This window comes from Sus scrofa, chromosome 6 (assembly GCF_000003025.6).
Source record: "Sus scrofa isolate TJ Tabasco breed Duroc chromosome 6, Sscrofa11.1, whole genome shotgun sequence".
Classification (NCBI taxonomy): Eukaryota; Metazoa; Chordata; class Mammalia; order Artiodactyla; family Suidae; genus Sus; species Sus scrofa.
In genome coordinates this window covers 98,578,119-98,600,143 of record NC_010448.4, presented here as the reverse complement: position 1 = coordinate 98,600,143, position 22,025 = coordinate 98,578,119, and the positions used below count along the sequence as shown (strand labels likewise).

Here is a 22,025-nt window from a genome sequence, read left to right as displayed (position 1 = left end):
GCTAGGTTCACATACTCAAAGCACTTTAGAAAGAGGTATGCTAGCCATGCCCTCTGAAACTGAAACACAGTCTCCATGCGGTCAGCTGTTTGTTTCCTCCCTCCTCCACTAGCACTCCAAGTCTCCTTTTGGCTTCATTCATTGCTGCTGCACAAAGGCCTCTTTTTGTTGTGAAGAAGGTGGCGGTCAGCTGTTGCTACAGTAAGATGCAATCTTCCCTCCCTTTTTTGTGTTCATATAACAATTTCCAGCAAGGGGTCAATAATGCCCAACTTGGATCAGTCCTATCCCTTGGCCCAGTCGGTGCTGCCAAAGGCAGAGTATTCTAACTGGCTTGGTTAACGTGCCGATCGATCCCAGTGGTGAGGACACTGTGCTGTTGCCAGTGAGGCAATAAGAAAATTTTAAAGCTGTCAAAACAATGGCAAGCACAGACCAACTTGGTATTTTATTTTTATTTTTATTTTTCCTTTTTCAGATAAAAGTTTTCATGGGTCCTGGAGATTCATGTATCTCCAGACTTAAACAGAAGCTTTTATTTTATTTATTTATTTATTTTTGTCTTTTTGCTATTTCTTGGGCCGCTCCTGCTGGCATATGGAGATTCCCAGGCTAGGGGTCCAATCAGAGCTGTAGCCACCGGCCTACACCAGAGCCACAGGAACCGGAATCCCAGCCGCGTCTGCAGCTCAGCAGCTCACGGCAACGTCGGATCGTTAACCCACTGAGCAAGGGCAGGGACCGAACCCGCAACCTTATGGTTCCTAGTCGGATTTGTTAACCACTGCGCCACGACGGGAACTCCCAACTTGGTATTTTAATTGTGGGCTCTTCTTGAAGGTCAGACAAGGTGGCTGCACTTTATTGAGAAGGAAATGTAAAGTACGAGGGAGACCTACTGTTAGCCTTGAGTAAAGAGCAAGGCAAGATGGATTAGAGAGGTCAATCTAAACATGGAATGAAGTTCAGAGGAGCATCGCAGGTGGGAATGTGAGGATCGGGAAGCGCCATCTATTCCGGTTTTATCATTCCTCTAATAAACCGCCACACTTTATGAAACAGTAACAGTTAAAGGCCCCTGGTTTCCAGCCATGCATTAGCACAATTCTTCCAGCTTTTGTGAAGGCGTTCTGGAGGAAGTACGGTTATTTTGGTCTTCTTCTAGATTCAATGCTTTTGGTTGGCAAGCTAACCGTGCGATGGGCAGTTCTAATTAAGGAGCTCCTCGGGAAACGCCGAGCCAGAGAAGGCGGTGGGAACTGGGACCCCGTTGCACCGCAAGACCCGAGGGTTTGCCTTCTGGACACTAATTTCAGGGATGCCGAGGTCAGTCCCGGCACGGAGTCTACACAAGTTTCTCCGCGGAGGCCACGGCGCTCCCTGTGCCGCAACCCGCAGCCAAAGTCCCCACGGAAGCCGAAGCCTCTGCGCCCAATCGGGGCGGGGGGAGGCCCCACCCAAGAGCGGGCCGAGCCGGCCTCCGGGCCGGTTTAACTGGTTACGGCTGAAACCCGCCGGCGGGAAGGTCTGAGCTTCCGCAGCTAAGAAACACGTTGCCCTCCTCCAGTCCGCGGCCAGCACCGCCCCAGCGATCCTCGCAGACCTCGCTTGGGCAAGGTGCGCGTCGCCCGCCACCACCAGGAACTGCGCAGGCGCCAGCGGACTCGAGCCCGGCGCGTCCTCTCGCGCGCTCCCAGCTCTCCCCAGCGGGCGCCGGGACCGGGCAGGCGTGGTGCTTCCTGGGTGTTGTAGTGCGCTTCCTGGCGGAGGACTGCCTACAGCCTCGGCTATGGGTTTCCGTGGACTACCGCTCCCAGCGTGCTCCACGCTGGGGGCATAGGGCGCCGGCCCTCGACGGCTCCGGCCTTCAGCGCCGAGCTGGGGACCCGGGAAGCCGGCTGCGGCGGGGAAGGAGTGCGCGTGCGCGCTGGCCCGGCTCGTCCGGTTCTGTCCCAATCATTGTAAACAGGCGGAGGCTGGGGCGGGGTGGGAATGGGGTGCCAGAGGCCGGCCCAGGGCTTAGCGAAGGAGGTGGTTGCGGCGGCGGCGGCGGCGGCGTGAGAGTCGGGAAGCGGCGGCTGCGGCAGGGCAGGCGCTCACCCGGCGCGGGCGCAGGTCAGTGGCGAACGGTGGGTGGGCGGGGGTCGCGGCGTATGTCAGCCTGGAGCGGGGCCAGGCTCCTGGCCGGCGCGGCGGGGGCGGGGGCGTGGCTGCCCTAGCGGGCTGGACCCGGCGGGTTCCTCCGCGTTTCGCCCCCACTGCCGGTCTCTCCCGCTCTTCAGCTGGCCTATCGGGACTCCGCGGTGTGTCCGGGCTCTTGGGTCTAGGGGAGGAGGGTGGGTTTGGGGCTCTGCCTCAGGCAGCCACTGAGCGCGGGGATGGAGCTTGGGGACTCGGCCCTTTACGTAACCGCAGCGGAACTGTGACCGGCCTCTAGTGCTGCCAGGTGGGCGGGGAGGGGCTCGCGGTCTTCCACCGCCAGCGCGGGAGCGGCAGAGCTCCGGGGCTTCCGCGGGACCGATCCGAGGGGAAAATTCTTTTCACAACCTTGTCTATTAGGTTTGTGCTTAAAGGCTTTATTGAGGTCAGCATACCCCCCACCCCCCACGCTTGGTCGTTGTGAGAGTGAAACAGGTTTTACAAAATTCCCGCACCTCTGCTTTACCTGAAGTCATTATGCTGCTTCAGGTTCTGGGATTCATGACCCAGAGCCTTCCTCTTGAGCAAGCAACATGTCTCGGGCCTGGTGGAGTTCTGGAAGGTGATTAAAATACTAATTCGAGGGATTTTGAACATTCTTTTGAAAGAAGCACAGTCATTTGGACACTGAGTTAACACACCGACTCGCCCCATTAGCAGAGCTTTCGCCGATTTTTTTTTTATTGAGCGGAGCGTGCATGTCCCAGGGTTGCGGCCCTTGGGTGACATTCTGTCCCACTGGGCAGTTATTCACGGAATATTCAAGAAGTCATAAGGGACAGGCCCACTTGTGGTTTGGTGGTCCTGGAGGCAGCAGTACTTCTAAAAGAATAAGTGGACCTCTGAATGAGAAAGGTGACTTCACTTTTTGCCTTTCCAGTTTTCTAGATGATTAATTAATTCCTTTCTGAGTATTTTCCTGAGAATGCGTAATTGCTGTAAACTGAATTGGTGAGTAGTCGAGGTAGGAAGTTAGTAGAAGGGTTCCCACTTTTCATAGTAGCCCGTTTGACAGTAACTGTTGAGAAGTAATTCTTTAAACAAAGTATCTTGAAGCAAGGTGACATAATTTATGATCTTTTCTTCAAAATAGCATTTCTCATTTTACATCCTCCAGGGACCACTTCTCTTTTAATTTAGAAAAATATAAGTGGTATTAGAAAGTGCATATTAACTTTGATTTATACAGTTGTTTGCTTGGCAAGGAAAGATTGGGCCCAGAATGTCACCCCAAAGTATGTTCTTTCTTGAAAGGAAATCTGGGATAGAAACTTTTGTTAATATATGGGAAATTGCAGATCACTTAGTGTAGAGGAATTTTTGTGTAGCAGGTACTGTGAAGATGGCTTAGAGATAGATAAGGTACTGTCCCTGCTTTCTGTGTGATAAGACTTTATCTCTTATTTGAACTGTCTGCAAGTCCAATGTGTTTTTAAGATCATTTTCACTGGAGAAAGGATGGGCCACAGTGGGTGTACAAAGGAGGTAGTGGTCATTTTATTTTTAAGGGAGGAGAAGGAAAGATTGAGAAAGGGGGCACTAGGAAGAAAAAGTGTATATTGGAGGGGATGAAAACGGTAGGTGTACAGGCACAGAAAGCATGGGCATTTAGGTAGGAGAAACTGCAGGAGTCTCAACTTCCGTGAATCGTAGGGTCTGCAGGTATAGATAGCAAGGGTACAGGGTGGTGGCAAGATCTGAAACTGGGAACTTAGGCAGAGACCAAATTAGGAGTAGTCTGTAGATAAGCAAAGTAATTTATCTTGAAGCAAACAGGAGTTGTTGAGACAGGATGGAGAGGCCTTAGCCAGCTCAATCCGTTTTAACTTCTTGCTGTGTGGTAGCCATTGTATTAGGAACTTGATGTCCTTAAACTTAAAGAAGGTTTAGGCATGACTGAGACAGAGATCACTGGAAAGGAAATTCAGGCCAAGGAAAAGTTGGACCTGATGAGAGCAAGCCTGCACCCTTATAAGTGTGGGGCATTCTCAGCAGCTGTAGCGGTGGGTGTATGGTGCTAAGCAGCAGGAGATGACACTGTACAGATAGATCTTCAAGTGGGCTGTGCCATTCTAAGGATTCTCAAGGTTGTTTTATTCTCATAGATAATAATAGAGCTTATGGATTTTAACCAGGAAAGAGTCATGATAAGCTTTCCATCTTATAAAGATCATTCTGGTATCGTATAGATTTCAGAAGGGGTGGAGGGAAGTAAGGCACCATGCAGGAAGACTGGTGAGGAGTTTTGGTGACAGATATTGAGGTGACAGATAAGGGCCTAAGCTGAGGCAGGATCAATGGAGAACAAGGTTAATAGCACAGCTGTTTAGAAAGTCAAATGAATAGGATTCAGTAACGGTTGGATTTGGAGAGTGTGGTTGGATTTGGAGAGTGCGAGAACTAGTAGGATAGGATGACTTGGGTTTTAACTTGGGTCATTGACTAGACACTGGTTAAGGTATATGAAGACAGGGAATTCAGGAAGAGGAGCAGATTTGGGGAGGAACAATGTTTTAGCTCTTTGATACAGTGAGTAGTTGTTACCTGTAGAACATGTGGGTGGAAACACCTGCTACAGATTTGGGTGTGTGGGTTTGGAGTAGGAAAGAGGTCTTGATAGGAGAGTTATCAGGCTGTATTATATAGGTGGTACTTCAAGTCTTTGGCTTAGGTGACATGACGGAAGAGTTTACTGATGGGGAGGCCATGGAGAACAACAGTACCTGTAGTCAAGTGGAGGAAGGAAGAAGAACTGGAAAGAGAAATCATGAGAAAGTGTCATAAAAGCCCAGATGGCATCCTTTCAAAAGAAAGCTGTACTTCACAACTGGCTCTCCAGAAAAGATAAGAATAAAGGAGGCTAGACTTAAGTGCTTTGAGAACTTGACTAAAACATGAATTGTTAGGAGTCTGTAGAATTTGATCACCAAGTGAGAGCAATTTTGTTGAATCCTATTTAATGCTACCATTCAGGGAAGGAGGTAAATTTGATTGAACTGAGTTAAGGAAGGTCAGAGAGTGGAGAAGGCAAATGTAGATTATTTCATGGGTAAACAAATTTTAACTGTGAAGAGAAGAGTAGAAAGAAGTGTTAGCAGAGGGTAAGAAAGGGTTAGGAAGGGATTTTTAATTTGGTAAAGACTTGAGCCTGTTTTTTTTCTTATAACATCTTTATTGAGATATGTAACATAAACCAGTCCTTTTAAAGTGTACAATTCAGTGGCTTTTCATATATTCACAATTGTGCAAACATCTCTACAATCAACTTTAGAGCATTTTCATTACACCTCTTATTCATTATCAGCCACTCACCATTCTCCCTGCTCCCACCTTCTAGCAACCATTAATCTACTTTCTGTCTCTGTGGTTTGTCTGTTCTGGACATTTCATGTGCATGGAATCATATATGTGATCATTTACGACTGCCTTCTTTTACTCAGCATCGTGTTTTGAAGGTCCATCTGTACTGCAGCATGTACCCCAACTCCATTCCCTTATATTGCTGAGTAATATTCCACTGTCTGGTTAGACCACATTTTTTGTGTATTTTGATGAATGTTTGTTTCTACTTTATTAAGAATAATGCTGATGTGAATATTCACATGCAAGTTTTTGTGTACATACATGTTTTTCTTGTTCTTGGGTATATACCCAGGAGTGGAATTGCTGGATCATATAGTGACTTTTATGTTGAACAGTTTGAGGAACTGCCAGACCATTTCCCAAAGCAGCTGTACCATTTCACTATTCAGTGTAAGGGCTCTAATTTCTCTGTATTCTCACCAGCGCTTGCTATTTTCTGGCTTTTAAAAGCTTTAGCCATGCTGGTAGGTGTGAATTGGTATCTCATTTTGAGTTAGATTTGCATTTCCCTGGTGGCTGATGATGTTGAACATCTTTTCATGTGTTTATCGGAAATCTGTATATCTTCTTTCGAGAAATATTTAAGTCCTTTACTTATTTTTTTTAATTTTAATTTTTGTCTTTTTAGGGCCACACTGTGGCATATGGAGGTTCCCAGGCTAGGGGTTGGATTGGAGCTGTAGCTGCTGGGCTACACCACAGCAACGCAGGATCTGAGCTGCATCTGCAACTTGTATACACAGCTCATAGCAATCCTGGATCCTTAACCCACTCAGCAAGGGTAGGGATCTAACCTGTATCCTCATGGATACTAGTGGAGTTCGTTAACTGCTGAGCCATGACAGGAACTCCTCTTTGCTTATTTTATTTTATTATCTTTCTAGGGCTGCATCCGTGGCATATGGAGGTTCCCAGGCTAGAGGTCAAATTAGAGCTGTAGCCATTGGCCTACACCAGAGCCACAGCAATGCAGGATCTGAGCCACATCTGCCACCTACACCACAGCTCAGGGCAACGCTGGATCCTTAACCCTCTGAGCAAGTCCAGGGATTGAACCTGCGTCCTCATGGATGCTAGCTGGGTTTGTTAACCTCTGAGCCACAATGGGAGCTCCCCCCTTTGCTTATTTTAAAATTGTTTTTTTGTTGTTATTGAGTTGTAAGAGTTTCTTTATATATTGTGGATTCCAGATAGATCTTTATCAGTATATATGATCTACAAATATTTTCTTCCATTGTCTGGATAGTTTTTTTACTTTCATGGTAGTGCTCTCTGATGTAGAAAAGGTTTCAATTTTGATGAAGTACAATTTATCTGTTTTTTTCTTCTGTTACTCATGATTTTGGTGTCATATCTAAGAATCCATTGCCAAATCCAAGGGCATGAAGGCTGAGAGTGCTTTCTTCTAGGAGTTTTATAGTTTTAGTTCTTAGAGTTAGCTAAGTTGTTTTACTTTGAGTGAATTTTTGTATATGGTCCTTTTGTCTTTTCTTTCTTCCCCCCCCCCCCCCCCGCCCCCCGCATATGGAAATCTAATCATCTTGTCCTCATCTGTTAAAGAGACCAATCTTTTTCTATTGACTAGTTTTGATACCCTTGTTGAAAATCAGTTGACCATAGATGTTCGGGTTTATTTCTGGGCTCTCAAGTTGATTATATAGGTCTATGTGTTTATCCTGATGCCAGTACCACATTGTTTTGGTTACTCTAGTTTTGTAATACCTTTTGAAGTCAGGAAGTGTGAGTCTTCAAACTGTGTTCTTTTTCATTATTTGTAACCATTCAGGGCCCATTGCAATTTCATATTAAACTAAGGATCAGATTTCCATGACAGTACAAGTACCGAAAGAAGAAACCTGCCACCCAAGAATTCTTTGTCTGGCAGAATTCCTGAGTGGGTGCTTAGCCCTGGCATACAGATTTCTGGGAATTTGTTGGTGCTGTTCAGGGTCTTTATCCCCCCAGACATCTCATTGCTCAGCCTTTTCCTTTCCAGGTTTTTGGTCTTTGTGTTTGCCCCAGCTGTTACCTGTTGCTTCACCTGCCCCCTAGTGCTCTTAGCCCTGGGGGAGTTCAGAGTTAGCAGCCTTAGGTGAGGTAAAGCAAGCCTTTTCAGCTGTCTTTGGGAAGCCTGGAATAATAATTTCAGTTTGTTTGCAAATGAGGTTTGTTCTGCTCTACCAGTGCTGAGAATGTGGCCTGTTATTTTCAAGGCTGCCCCAGATCTGGGGAGCCCAGGATAGGACTACAGTAAATTAAATACCGCAAAGTTCTATGTTTTTACCAAGGTTCACCTATTTTTCTTGAATAAGCACTCCCTGGATCGCTGTAAGTTTTTATGAAAAAGCTGAATCTGACCCATCTTAGTTGCTTTTATGGAGGGGTGGACTTTAGGAGTTCCTTAAGCTATCATTTTACCAACATCACGCCATCTATTTGTTTACTACTCCATTCATTTTTTGGGCTGCCTCTGTCACTATAGTTCACGTGAGTGTTTGTAAACAGCATATAGTTAGGTTAGTATTTCCTCTCTTTTTTTTCTAAAAACTTTTAGGTACTTGTAGAGATGCACATAATAAAGGGTTTTTTGGCCATCAGAAACAATGTTTTACTTTTGTTTGGGAGATGAGGTTTTAATGTAAAATTGCTAGGTCAGAATATTAATTTTTGGTAGATACTGCTAAATTGCCCTTCTAAATGCATCAGTTTACACTTTTACCTGTTTAGTGTGTGAATATGTCTCTTCCTTCATACTCTCCCAATGTTGGGTATCGAACTTGTTTATCTCTAGAAAATTGTTGGGTAAAAAATTTTCGGTGCTTTCATTTTAAAAATGCTTGTGTGCTTCTTGTTCAAATCTTCTACCATTTTTTTCTGTTTTTCTTTTTTTTTCCTTTTTAATGAATTTTGTAAAATATTTGTCATCTCTAGTGCCAGTATTTTTTCCTAGGTTTCTTCTTGGCTTACATTTGCTCATGGTGTTTTTAAATTGTACTTACGATTTTCTGAAGGCCATTGAAAATGGGAGTCAAGGAAAGAAAATAGAGCAAAACTCTTCCTTCTTCAAATCTTATGGGATGGGAAATACAGTTTATAAAATCTCAAATTTTGTCCAGATATTTTTATACCTTTGTTTTTGTATAATTAATAGCACAATTAAATATTGACTAATAATTATTGCTACTTGCTGAGTACCTACTGTATACCAGGAATGCCATTTTATTTAATTGTGGCAACGCCTTGCCAGGTAGATGTAAGTATTTCTTTTTACAGGTAAGGAAACCTGGTCTATGAAGGATGATGGCATTTAGTCACACCCACAGCTGTGCCATTTACTTCCTCTTTACCTAATTCTCTCTCCATCAGGGTATTTCCCAGTATTTTTACTGAGGGATGGGGGCTTGGGTGAGATGAAAATAATTGTGTTTTTCTCAGCCATTAAAGATACTGCTGAAGGGATCACAACTTAATATTTTCTTATATATTTTTCCAGAGATGTTTTATATAAATATAAGCAAAGAATGTGTAAACATGTATACATTCTATTCTAGATAGTCATAGTATAAATTGTGGCATAAGTGAATCAGTATTGTTGAGTGCTTACTCTGTGCCAGGCACTAGGCCTGTTTGTTTATAATTTGAGTGAAATCCTTCAAATTGATTACTTTGAAAGGTTGTGCAGATATTTAAATATGAAGCTTTTGCCTTAAAGGTAATTAAAAACCAAAATACTAGTGGAATTGATTTGCAATTTCTTTTAGAGATGATACCATGATGTCATGAAGCAGGACCATGCATTATCAGTTACAGTTTAAGTTAACTCAAATGCATCACGAATTGAGAAGTTCCTGTTGTGGCTCAGCAGGTTAAGAACCCGACATTGTCTCTGTGAGGATTCCGGTTCAGTCCCTGGCCTTTATTAGGTGGGTTAAGGATCCGGCGTTGCCGTGAGCTGTGGCGTAAGTCACAGACTCGTCTCAGATCCTGCATTGCCCTAGCTGTGGTGTAGGCCAGCAGCTGAGGCTCCGATTAGACCCTTAGCCTGGGAGCTTCCATATGCCTCAGGTGCGGCCCTAAAAAAATAAAATAAAAGCACTATAAATTGAGAGCCAGATATCGTGACCAGTTGAGAATAAAACTATATACCATTGCCATTATTTAAAAGTGAGGTATGTTTGTTAGTTATAAAAACAATGTTTTTGTTTGGGACTCTCTTTAATCATTTTTTTTATGACTAGAGCACTTGGGCCAACCTGCCAGTGATAGGTGCCTTTATGTAAGTATGTTTGGATGAGGAACAGCTATTGGGAAGAAAGAGGGAGAGGAAGATGAGGGAAGAAAGCCCCCCTCCCACCCTTTCTGGGAAGAAACGTTTTTAAGGAAAATTAATGAATTGAAGCTGTAATTTTAAGGTGTTTGAAATTTTCAGTAGTTCCCTCCAAAGCAGAAGTAGTGAATCAAGAACTACTTAGGAAAATTATTGGAAAAGCAAGGGTGAATATAGAAGAAAAAGCTCACTGAACTCCATTTTGTTATCCCTGTAGTACGGTAACAATTAAAAAGCAGCAGATACCATACTATGTTTTTCAACTATGTTTAGTATTTTAACAAAATTATGTCATGGCATTAGATTTAGATTTTGTTTCCTTAGGTTACTTTTTTTTTTTTTAATTGAGACTCTTTTAGAGCAGTTTTAGCTTCACAGCAAAATTGAGAGGAAGGTATAGAGATTTCTCATATACTCCCAGCCCCCCACAGGCACAGCCTCTCCCATTATCAACACCCCCAGCAGATGGTACATTTGTTACAATTGATGACTTGACATTAACACGTCATTGTCCCCTGAAGTCCATAGTTTACATTACAATTCAGTTTTGGTGTTGTACATTCTGTGGGTTTGGACAAATTGATAACAACATCTATCCATCACGATGGTACTGTACAGTATTTTCACTGCCCTAAAAATGCTCTGAACTCTGCCTGTTCATCCCTCTCTTCCTCCTTCCCCACTCCTGGCAACCACTGATCTTTTTATTATCTCCATAGTTTTGCTTTTTCCAGAATGTCACATAGTTGGAATCATGTAGTACGTAGCCTTTTCAGATGGGCTTCTTTTACTTAGAAATATGCATTTAAGTTTCTTCCTTGTCTTTTCATGGCTTGATAGCTCATTTCTTTTTTAGTGCTGAATAATATTCCATTGCTTGCATTCTAATACAGTTTTCTTTTTAAATTTTATTGGCATCTAGTTGACTTACAATGTATTAATTTCAGATAAACAGCAAAGTGAATTAATTATACATTCTTTTTCAGATTATTTTCCTGTGTAGGTTATTACACAGTATTGAGTAGATTTCCCTGTGCTATACAATAGATCCTTGTTACTTATTTATTATATATAGTAGGGTGTATATGTTAATGCCAACCTCCTAATTTATCCCTCCCCCCAACATTTCCCCTTTGATAACCATAAGTTTGGTTTCAAAATCTTTTGAGTCTGTTTCTGTCTTGTGAATAAGTTCTTTTGTATCATTTTTTAATTAGATTCCACATATTAGTGATCTCATGATATTTGTCTTTCTTGTCTTACTTAGTATAATAATTTCTAAGTCGGAGTTCCTGTCGTGGAGCAGTGGTTAACGAATCCGACTAAGAACCATGAGGTTGTGGGTTTGATCCCTGGCCTTGCTCAGCGGGTTAAGGATCCGGCATTGCCGTGAGCTGTGGTGTAGGTCACAGATGCAGCTCGGATCCCGCATTGCTGTGGCTCTGGTGTAGGCCTGTGGCTACAGCTCCAATTAGACTCCTAGCCTGGGAACCTCCATATGCCGCAGGAAGCGGCCCTAAGAAAGGCAAAAAGACAAAAAAAAATAATAATAATAATAATTTTTAAGTCTATCCATGTTGCTGCAAATGGCAATATTTCATTCTTTTTTTTATGGCTAACATTCCATTGTATATATGTACCACATATTCTTTAGTCATTCCTCTGTTGATGGATGTTTAGGTTGCTTCCATGTCTTGGTATCGTAAGTAGTGCTGCAGTGAACACTGGGGTGCATGTGTCATTTCAAATTATGTTTTTCTCTGGATATGTGCCCCGGACTGGGGTTGCTGGATCATATGGTATTTGTATACTTAGTTTTTTTCAGGAATCTCCACTCCATACTGTTCTCCATAGTGGTTGTACCAGTTTACATTCTACCAGCAGTGAAGGAGGGTTCCCTTAACACCGTTGTATTTATTTGTCCATTCACCTACTAAAGGACATCTCGGTTGCTCCCCACGTTTTGGCAATTATGAATAAGCATAATTCTATAAGTTAGTTGCTATAAATAGCCATGTGGAGGTTTTATATGTACAGAAGTTCTCAACTCATTTGGGTAAAAATCCCAGAAAATACCAAGGACATGATTGCCGGATTGTACGGAAGGAGTATTTTTTTTTTTTTTTTGTCTTTTTGCTATTTCTTTGGCCGCTCTCGCGGCATATGGAGGTTCCCAGGCTAGGGGTCTAATTGGAGCTGTAGCCACCGGCCTACACCAGAGCCCCAGCAACCCGGGATCCGAGCCGAGTCTGCAACCTATACCACAGCTCACGGCAACGCCGGATCGTTAACCCACTGAGCAAGGGCAGGGACCGAACCTGCAACCTCATGGTTCCTAGTCGGATTCGTTGACCACTGCGCCACGACGGGAACTCCCGGAAGGAGTATTTTTAGTTTTGTAAGAAACTGCCAAACTGTCTTTCAAGGTGGCTGTACCATTTTGCATTTCCACCAGCTCTGAGTGAGAGTTCCTGTTGCTCCACATCCTTGCCAACATTTCGTGTGGTTAGTGTTTTGAATTTTGGCCATTGTAATAGTGTACTGGTATTTTATTTCTTTTCAAAGGTCATTTTAAAAAAAGTTGAGATATAATTGACATATTAGTTTTAGTTCTGCAACATAACTGTCGATATTAGTATATATTGTGAAATGATCACCACAGTAAGTCTAGTTTATGTTCATCACCATACATAGTTAATAAAAATTTTTTAAAGGAAAATAATTTTTTAAGATCTAGACTTACTTTAATCATGTTAATTGTTGGGTTTTTCTTTGTTTTTGGCTGCCCCCACAGCATGTCGAAGTTCCTGGGCCAGGGATCAAATCGGTCCTGCAGCTGTGACCTGTGCCACAGTATAGTAGTCCTGGATCTTTAAGCCACTGCACCACAGCAGGAACTGAAAAAAATAATTTTCTACTTCACTCTTAAATAACTAAAAATAATGGTTTTGTGTGTGCCTGCTAGACACTGCACAACTAATAACACTTTTCAATCAGATTGGACATCACCGTCTATGTTTCTTGTTCCGTGTTAATTTTTTTTTTTTTTTTTTAATCATAGGTACCCTAGGAAACCCTGGTTCAAAAAGGTACGTTTTTTTGTTTGTGTGGGGTTGGGTTTTTTTTTTTGCCTTTTTTTTTTTTTTTTTAGGGAATGCACCCTTGGCATTTGGAAGTTCCCAGGCTGGGGTCGAATCAGAACTGCAGCTGTTGGCCTATGCCCTAGCCACAGTTACATGGGACCCAAGCTGCGTCTATGACCTATGCCACAGCTCTCAGCAATGCTGGATCCAAAAAGGTACATTATTGAAAGGAATGCGCGAGATTTATGATGAAACTACACTTCTTTTAGCTGGTAGTTTGCACAGCATCTGATAGATTCTAAGTAGTGCTGTTTCCCTCATGACCGCTGATGCATTTGCTTCCAGTGCTATGGGTGCTGGTGCGCTGTCTGGGACCATGAGCTAGATACTTTTACCCAGTTTCTGTCGTAGCCTGTGGTGTGCGTGTTCTACATTATTAAGTAACATCTGTTGGTCTCCCTACCCCCCAGTTAAGTTCTGCTTTAAGATTTACTTGAGCCTAGATTATGTGATTATGAAACACTGCCCTCTCTCTGCACCTCCGCCCAAAGGATACACCATTACTTTAAAAATGTGCAGTTTTAGGAGTTCCCTTTGTGGCTCAGCAGTTAACGAACCTGACTAGGATCTATGAGGATGCAGGTTTGCTCCCTCGCCTCATTCAGTGGGTTAAGGATCTGGTGGTGCCATGAGCTGTGGGGTAGGGTCACAGCTGTGGCTGTTGTATAGGCTGGCAACTGTAGCTTCTGTTCGACCCCTAGCCTAGGAACCTCCTTGTGCCGCGATTGTGGCCCTAAAAAGAAAAAGAAAAAAAAAAAAGGAAAAAATGCTCTTTTACTGTTAAGTACCAAATGATATTTATTATGATTTTTTCAATAGGAAAACTTTTTTTGGTCCTCTTTATTGGATTGCTTGCTGATGATAGCGTCTTGATTTTGTTTGAAGGCAATGAGGGTGTTTCTCCCCATAGTTATTATACATACATACTCTGATCCTGACGGTTGTAGAACTCAGTTGTGTCCTTCCCAGCCTTTCATCTTGTTGGCAGAAGGTGGAACTTTTTCTAGCTGCTAGATCCTATGTTTTGGCTGCTTATTTTCCAACACCTGACATTTGGATCCTCAGAATTTGAATATTCATTTTGAATAATGGACCCAATTTATGCTCTTTAGATTTCTGTTTCACCTGAGGATTGATTTTACATATTGCATTATATCAGTTTCCTAAAATAACTTGTGAAGTTTTCTGTTTTCTTGTTAGTCCTGTAATGTCGCCATTAAAAAGACATTCATACACCAGTTCCCGTTGTGGCTCAGCAGTTAGTGAACTTGACTAGTATCCATGAGGATAGATTTATCCAAAAGTTTGTTTGGATGAGCACCTGGGGTAGGGAAGAGACTACAATGAAGATTAATTCTGATGATATATAAGGGTACAGAAAAGAATAACTCAAGAGTAAAATCTCAGGAGTTCCCATCGTGCTCAGTGGTAATGAACCTGCCTAGTGTCCGTGAGGACACAGTTTCGTTCCCTGGCCTCGCTCAGTGGGTTAAGGATCCGGCATTGCTGTGACCTGTGGTATAGGTTGCAGACGCACCTCAGATCTGGCATTGATGTGGCTGTGGCCTAGCCTGGCAACTGTAGCCTCTGATCAGAACCCTAGCCTGGAAACTTCCATATGCCATGGGTGCAGCCTTAAAGAGACAGAAAACAAAAAGAGTAAAATGTCTGTTAAAGTACAGACCTAAACAAATGTTAGGAGCTTTGAGAGGACTAATTATATAGCAGCTCCATGGGCTGATAGTTGGTCTGTGGGGTGTGCATGAGAACCTACTGTCAGTCCTGTGGACATGGATACTGGGCTGTGTTGTAGCACTTGGGTCATAAACATCACCTGTATCGTTGTGGAAGGATTTCACTCTGGTTGACATGAAACCCTCTAAACCTTATCTGTCTCATCTGAATGATTTTTTTGTCCCATCTCAGTTTGTAAACCTAAATTTTCCCCCCCCCTTTGTTAGCAGTATTCATGTTTTAAGAGAAACCCTTGACTGGTAAAGTTGCCTATGGTATATAAAACTTGCCCCAAGTGGGGAGAGGGCTGACTATGTCTAAACGGTTTTTGGGGGCCTGGGATTTTGGTCACCGCTCGGCGGAGGATGCTGACATGTTGCTGCATGAAGAGTTCACTTGTCCCTGTGGCTCCACTGTCCCTGGTTCCTCTGGTCCTTGCCCCTTGTGCTTTTCCTCTGCTCCTTTTGCTTTGCCCCTTTAACTGGAGTAAACCGTAGTTGGGAGCATGACTGTTTGCTGACTTCCGTGAGTCCTTCTAGCAAATTGCCAACCCTGAGGGTGGCCTTGGGGACGCCTGCCTTGTAGTGAAGACATATAGTGCAGAATGCTATTCCTGCCTCATTCTGGCACCCTTCCCGTTCTTAGTTTTTTATTTTAGCTCTTTTGGTGTTTATTTTCTTATACATAAATACTTAAACAGGTTTTTCTGAAGGTAGCGGTTTTAGATGTTGTGTATTAACCAGGTGTTACGGTAGATGAGGATCGGGTCTCTGACCCTTCCCTAGGTGCCCTGTCTGCAGCATAATCCTGCCCTGCACAGTGCTTGCTTGATTAAATCAGCATCCATCCTTTGCATTGTGATGATTGGGCAAGTACTGTGTAATACTGAGCTGGACAGGATTATCCTCCAATTTCATCTTCTCATCCACACTATTTTTTTTTTTTTTTTTTTAGAGCCTCACCCTCAGCATGTGGAAGTTCTCAGGCTAGGGGTCGAATCAGAGCTACAGCTGCCGTCCTACACCATAGCCACAGCAACTGGGGATCTGAGCCATGTTTGTGACCTACACCACAGCTCACTGCAAAGGTGGATTCTTAACCCACTGAGCGAGGCCAGGGATTGAAACCTCATCCTCATGGTTCCTAGTTGGGATCATTAACCACTGAGTCCTGAAGGGAACTCCTCACCCACATTTAGAATTAATGATTATCTCTTATTTTTATGTGCTTTTTCCTTTGTTCTTAAGACAGATTTATTCTTTTCTTTTTTTTAATTTTTAATTTTCCCACTGTACAGCAAGGGGGTGAGGTTATCCTTACATGTATACATTACAATTACATTTTTTTCCCCCACCCTTTGTTCTGTTGCAACATGAGTATCTAGACAAAGTTCTAAATGCTATTCAGCAGGATCTCCTTGTATATCTATTCTAAGTTGTGTCTGATAAGTCCAAGCTCCCGATCCCTCCCACTCCCTCCCCCTCCCATCAGGCAGCCACAAATCTTTTCTCCAAGTCCATGATTTTCTTTTCTGAGGAGATGTTCATTTGTGCTGGATATTAGATTCCAGTTATAAGTGATATCATATGATATTTGTCTTTGTCTTTCTGACTCATTTCACTCAGTATGAGATTCTCTAGTTCCATCCATGTTGCTGCAAATGACCTTATGTCATTCTTTTTTATGACTGAGTAGTATTCCATTGTGTATATATACCACCTCTTCCGAATCCAGTCATCTGTCAATGGACATTTGGGTTGTTTCCATGTCCTGGCTATTGTGAATAGTGCTGCAACGAACATGCGGGTGCATGTGTCTCTTTTAAGTAGAGTTTTTTCCAGATAGATGCCCAAGAGTGGGATTGCAGGGTCATATGGAAGTTCTATGTATAGATTTCTAAGGTATCTCCAAACTGTTGTCCATAGTGGCTGTACCAGTTTACATTCCCACCAACAGTGCAGGAGGGTTCCCTTTTCTCCACACCCCCTCCAGCACTTGTTATTTGTGGATTTATTAATGATGGCCGTTCTGACTGGTGTGAGGTGGTATCTCATCGTAGTTTTGATTTGCATTTCTCTTTTTTTTGGTCTTTTTGCTATTTCTTTGGGCTGCTTCTGCGGCATATGGAGGTTCCCAGGCTAGGGGTCGAATCGGAGCTGTAGCCACCGGCCTACGCCAGAGCCACAGCAATGTGGGATCCGAGCCGCATCTGCAACCTACACCACAGCTCACGACAACGCCAGATCGTTAACCCACTGAGCAAGGCCAGGGACCGAACCCGCAACCTCATGGTTCCTAGTCAGATTCGTTAACCACTGCACCACAACGGGAACTCCCTGCATTTCTCTTATAATCAGCGATGTTGAGCATTTTTTCATGTGTTTGTTGGCCATCTGTATATCTTCTTTGGAGAACAGTCTATTCAGGTCTTTTGCCCATTTTTCCATTGATTGATTGGCTTTTTTGCTGTTGGGTTGTATAAGTTGTTTATATATTCTAGAGATTAAGCCCTTGTCGGTTGCATCATTTGAAACTATAGACAGATTTATTCTCAAAGCTCCAGTGGTTCTTTACCACATCTTACTACTCTTTTCCACACTGTCACATGTCTGTGATTCCCATTGTCCTTGGAGCCCTTCCTTCTCCTGGGTCACAGGGGCTGTCACTGGCTGGTCACAGGCATACTTTTCCTGGGGTTCCTTGCTGCATGTCAGGGTTGAATCTCAGGGTCTCAGGGCATTGGGATTCTTTTTTTTTTAGGGCCACACCGGAGGCATATGGACGTTCCCAGGCTAGGGATCAAATTGGAACTGCAACTGCTGACTCACACCACAGCCACAGCAACACCGGATACTTAACCCACTGAGCAAGGCCAGGGATTGAACCCGCATCCTCACACTGATACTAGTTGGGTTCGTTACTGTTGAGCCATGACGGGAACTGCTGAGGGTGTCAGGATTCTTGAGCAAACGCAGGGAAAGTTACAGTCCTTGCCGCTCTGTGACTGAAACATCTTTATTCTATGTTTGAATGGTTGTTGGAATTAGTTTTCTTGTCAGTGTTGAAGATAATCCTCTACTGTTTTGTAAGTCTCTATAATCTGTTGACAAGCTGATCGGGATTCTTGGTATGTAGCAGTTAGCCCCATCCCTGCCTGGCAGCAGTCTTCAGGATCACCCTTGTGTCCCTGTGCCCTGAGACGTCATGCTGTGCTCTGGCCTGGGCCTTCCTGTATGGTGCGGGGCACTCAGGCACTCTAGATGCTCATGTCCTCTACTTCTGAGAAATTTTGCAGAGCAAGACTGTATTGTGTGTGTGCAAATACTGCTCATGAAGTTGGACGTTCCCAAGCAGTAGGTGAGGCCGGATAGTGTTCAGTATGTGATGTACTCATGAACCAGTGTGCGGGTTCCCTTGTAGAGATTTGGACTAGAGACTTTGAATTTACAGGTTACTCTTAAAAACAGTAAAAATGAGGAAAAGCTGCTCCCAGTGAATTGCGGCCAGGTATTTATTAGCAAAGAACATTTATAAAATATTGAATTTATCTAACTTTGTAGACTAGTTAAGCAAGCTGTTGGTTTTCTGGAATGGGCCTTTTTCTCTGTAGATATTATCAGGTTTCATAAATGATTGGAGTTATTCTCAAATCTCATTTCAGGAGACTTTAATTTAGCAGTCTTTCTTTCCTACTTCTTTTGCTTTGTCCTTTTGCATGGGTGACTGACTTCTCATTATGTGTGCTGATTACTACTGGTATATGAGCAGAGAAGACTGTTTTAAGAACAGTGTATATCCTAGTTCTTTGGAGGAATGCATGTTTTTAAACCATTGTTAAGTTTGAGTCTAGTTTTATGAAACTGTTTTTTGGCTTTACCTCAGTTAAAACTGTCATAACTAATTTTAAAGGTATACTTTTTGGCGTTCTAAAGTAGAATTCTAGGTGTATGGTTAATACCTTTTGTTCGTTATTGCAAAAGTAACATCTTTTACCTTCAGTTCTTAGACTGATGTCAGCCACAGGCTTTTAGTTGGGAAGTATTGGAAATAGACGTTCCTGTTGTAGTGATTTTGGGTGTGGGCTGGTGGGATGTTGATGGTAATGATGGAAATAGTAACGTTTGAGAAGGATAGTTTGTATTTTTTAATGGCTCGTGATCATCTCTATGGAGCATCCATGGCTTTTTTCCCCCCAATCTGAGGGATTTTATTGAGTATTTTATGTTCAGTGTTATGCACAGTTTAATGTTTCTTGGTGACAGCATGGGTGGATCTAGGGCATTATGCTAGATGAAATAAGACAAATACTCTATGTGATCTGACTTTTTTTGTTTTTCTTTTTAGGGCCACACCCATGGCATATGGAAGTTCCCAGGCTAGGGGTCTAATTGGAGCTATAGTTGCTGGCCTACACCACAGCTACAGCAACATCAGATCCTTAACCCACTGAGTGAGGCCAGGGATCAAACCCATGTCCTTGTGGATTCTAGTCTGATTCTTAACCCGCTGAGCCACAATGGGAACTCCCCGTATGATCTCACTTATATGTGGAGTCTAAAAACAAAACCAACCAAACAAAATGAAAATAGACTCATGGAGAACAAACGGGTGGTTGCCAGAAGGCAGGGGTGCTGGATGGTTGAAATAGGTGAAGGGGATTAATAGATACAAACCTCTTATAATTAAAAAAAAAAAAGCCACAGGGATGTAATATGCAGCATAAGGAATAGGGTCAATAATAATAACATAATTTTGTGTGAGGACAGATGTTATTAGACTTATCACAATAATCATTTCAAAATGTATGTAAATGTCAAAGCACTAGTATACCTGAAACTAACAATATTAAATAACAAAATATATATTTCCATAAAGTCTTAACAAACATATACATACATGTAGCCCACTTGCCTGTCAATATAGAGAACATAGCCATCAACCCAGAAAGTTCTCTCTTGCTACTTTGTACTCAACCCCTGCCTCTTCCCCACACCCCCACAACCACAGTTCTAAATTCTTTTGACAGAGATGAGTTGGCCTGTTCCAGAGGTTCATATAAATAGAATCATATGTTATGTAATCTATTGTGTCTGGCATCCTGTCTTTTTGAAGTTCATCTGTTTTGTTGTTTGTCTTAGTAGTTAGTTCCTTTTTAAAAAATGCTAGTATTCCATTGTGTGAATATGTTACAGTTTATCCAGTCTTGTTAATGGAAACGTGTTTCTAGTTTTTATCCATTATGAATAAAGTTGCTGTGACCATGTCTTTTTGTGACTGTATGTTTCGTTTCTCTTGGTTAGTAATCAGTCACTCAGGAGTTGAATTACTCCATTTTTATGCTAAGGGTTTAACTAAATGCTACTGCCAGATACTTTTCCAAAGCTTATCTTCCCACCAGCAATGTATTAAACTTTCTTGCCAAGGTTAGGAATTGTAGCTGTTTGAATTTTAGCCATTCTAGATGGTGTCTATTGATAGTTCATTGTGGTTTTAATTTCCATTTCTTTGGTATTTAGTGATATAGAACTTTTTTTCATGGGCTTACTGACCAGTCATATATTTTCCTTTGTAAATTGTTTGCTCAGCTCTTTAGCTCATTTTTGTTTTGGATTGTTTCTTTATCGTTGAATTGAAGGAATTCTTTATATATTCTGGGTCTAAGTTACTGGTGATTCTTTGTTGGGGGAGGACCCAGATCCTTCCCACACTGTAAATGTGTTCTCCACATTTTTGCTTTGACTGTTCATTTTCTTCATAGTGTCCTTTGATGAGCAGAATTTTTTTTTTTTTTTTGGTCTTTTTAGGACTGTATCCGTGACATATGGAGGTTCCCAGGCTAGGGGTCCAACTGGAGCTGTAGCTGGTGGCCTACATCACAGCCACAGCAAAGCCAGATCCGAGCCACGTCTGCATCTTACACCACAGCTCACGGCAATGCTGGCTCCTTAACCCACAGAGCAAGGCCAGGGATCAAACATGCATCCTCATGGATACTAGTTGGGTTCGTTAACTGCTGCTAAACCATGATGGGAACTCCTGACGAGCAGAAATTTTTACCTTTTGGCTGCACCCGTGGCGTGTAGAAGTTCCTGGGCCAGGGATCAAACCCATGCCACAGCAACGGACCCCCCCTCCAATAAAAAACCCCAGAGATTGAGGTCAAAGGCTGGGTTCGTCCCATCTTTGTCTCATCTTGGATATAACATGTGGAGAGCATGGAAGAGACTGAATCTTTCCTGTGTGCTCTGTGCAGTGTTACCTGCTAGAGCTCCTGAACTATTAGGCCAGGCAGCCACGTGCTGAGGTGGTTCAAACCCATCAAGTCACATGCTGTGCTTGAGGTGTGCTTCAGGGACTCTGTGGGCACAGAAGTGGAGGGCATGGCTTAGACTGGGTGGGGTGGATCAGGATGGGGGGTATTCCTGGAGAAGATATTACTGGTACTTGATCTCTTTTTATTTAATTTTGGCTCTGCCCATGATGCATGGAAGTTCTGGGCTAGGATCGAATCTTTGCCACAGCAGTGACCTGAGCCACAGCAGTAACAATGCTAGGCCACCAGGGAACTTTTTTTTTTTTTTTTCCTTTTTGGGGCCACACTGCTGCATATGGGAATTCCCAGGCTATGGGTCAGATCAGAGCTGCAGCTGCTGGCCAAACCACAGCTCAGGGCAACGCCAGATCATTAACCCACTGAGGGAGGCCAGGGATAGAACCTGCATGCTCATGGACACTAGTTTGGCTCTTAACCTGTTGAGCCACACCAGGAACTCCTCTTTTGGCATTTTAAAGAAATTAGCTATCATAATTTACATTTTTTTTCCACATATGCCTCTCTTTTGACTTGGTTTATGGTCGGATTTATCAGTCTTGTCATTTGTGTTTACCGATTTTTTAAATTGCAAAATAATCTTAAAAGTGAGTGCAAAGAGGAGTTCCCCTTGTGGCTCATCAGTAACAAACCCGACTTGGATCCATGACGATGTGGGTTTGATCCCTCATCTCGATTGGTGGGTTGAGGGTCCAGTGTTGCTGTGAGCTGTGGTGTAGGTTGTGGACAAGTCTCGGATCTGGTGTTGCTGTGATTGTGGTGTAGGCTGGCAGCTGTAGCTCTGATTAAACCCCTAGCCTGGTAACTTCCATATGCTGAAGGTGTGGCCCTAAAAAAGCAAAAAAAAAAAAAAAAAAAGAAAGAAAGAAAAAGAAAAGAAAAAAAAAATGAGTGCAAAGAGAAACAAGTGGTTCTGATAGTTTTTAAA

General features: G+C 42.9%; 1 protein-coding gene across 3 annotated transcripts in view; it reads left to right on the top strand.

The window, feature by feature from the left end:
- The window catches only part of RALBP1 (ralA binding protein 1), a 48,021-nt gene continuing 27,194 nt past the window's right edge, over nucleotides 1,199-22,025 (top strand). The window contains exons 1-2 of one of the 3 annotated variants that reach the window (XM_003127830.6): nucleotides 1,199-2,115; nucleotides 12,951-12,978. The gene's annotated coding sequence lies outside the window, so the exon portion shown is untranslated. Of the gene's footprint in view, nucleotides 2,116-2,214; nucleotides 2,304-12,950; nucleotides 12,979-22,025 lie in introns of those variants that run through there. The other 2 variants (XM_005665282.3, XM_005665285.2) reach the window with 2 other exon arrangements.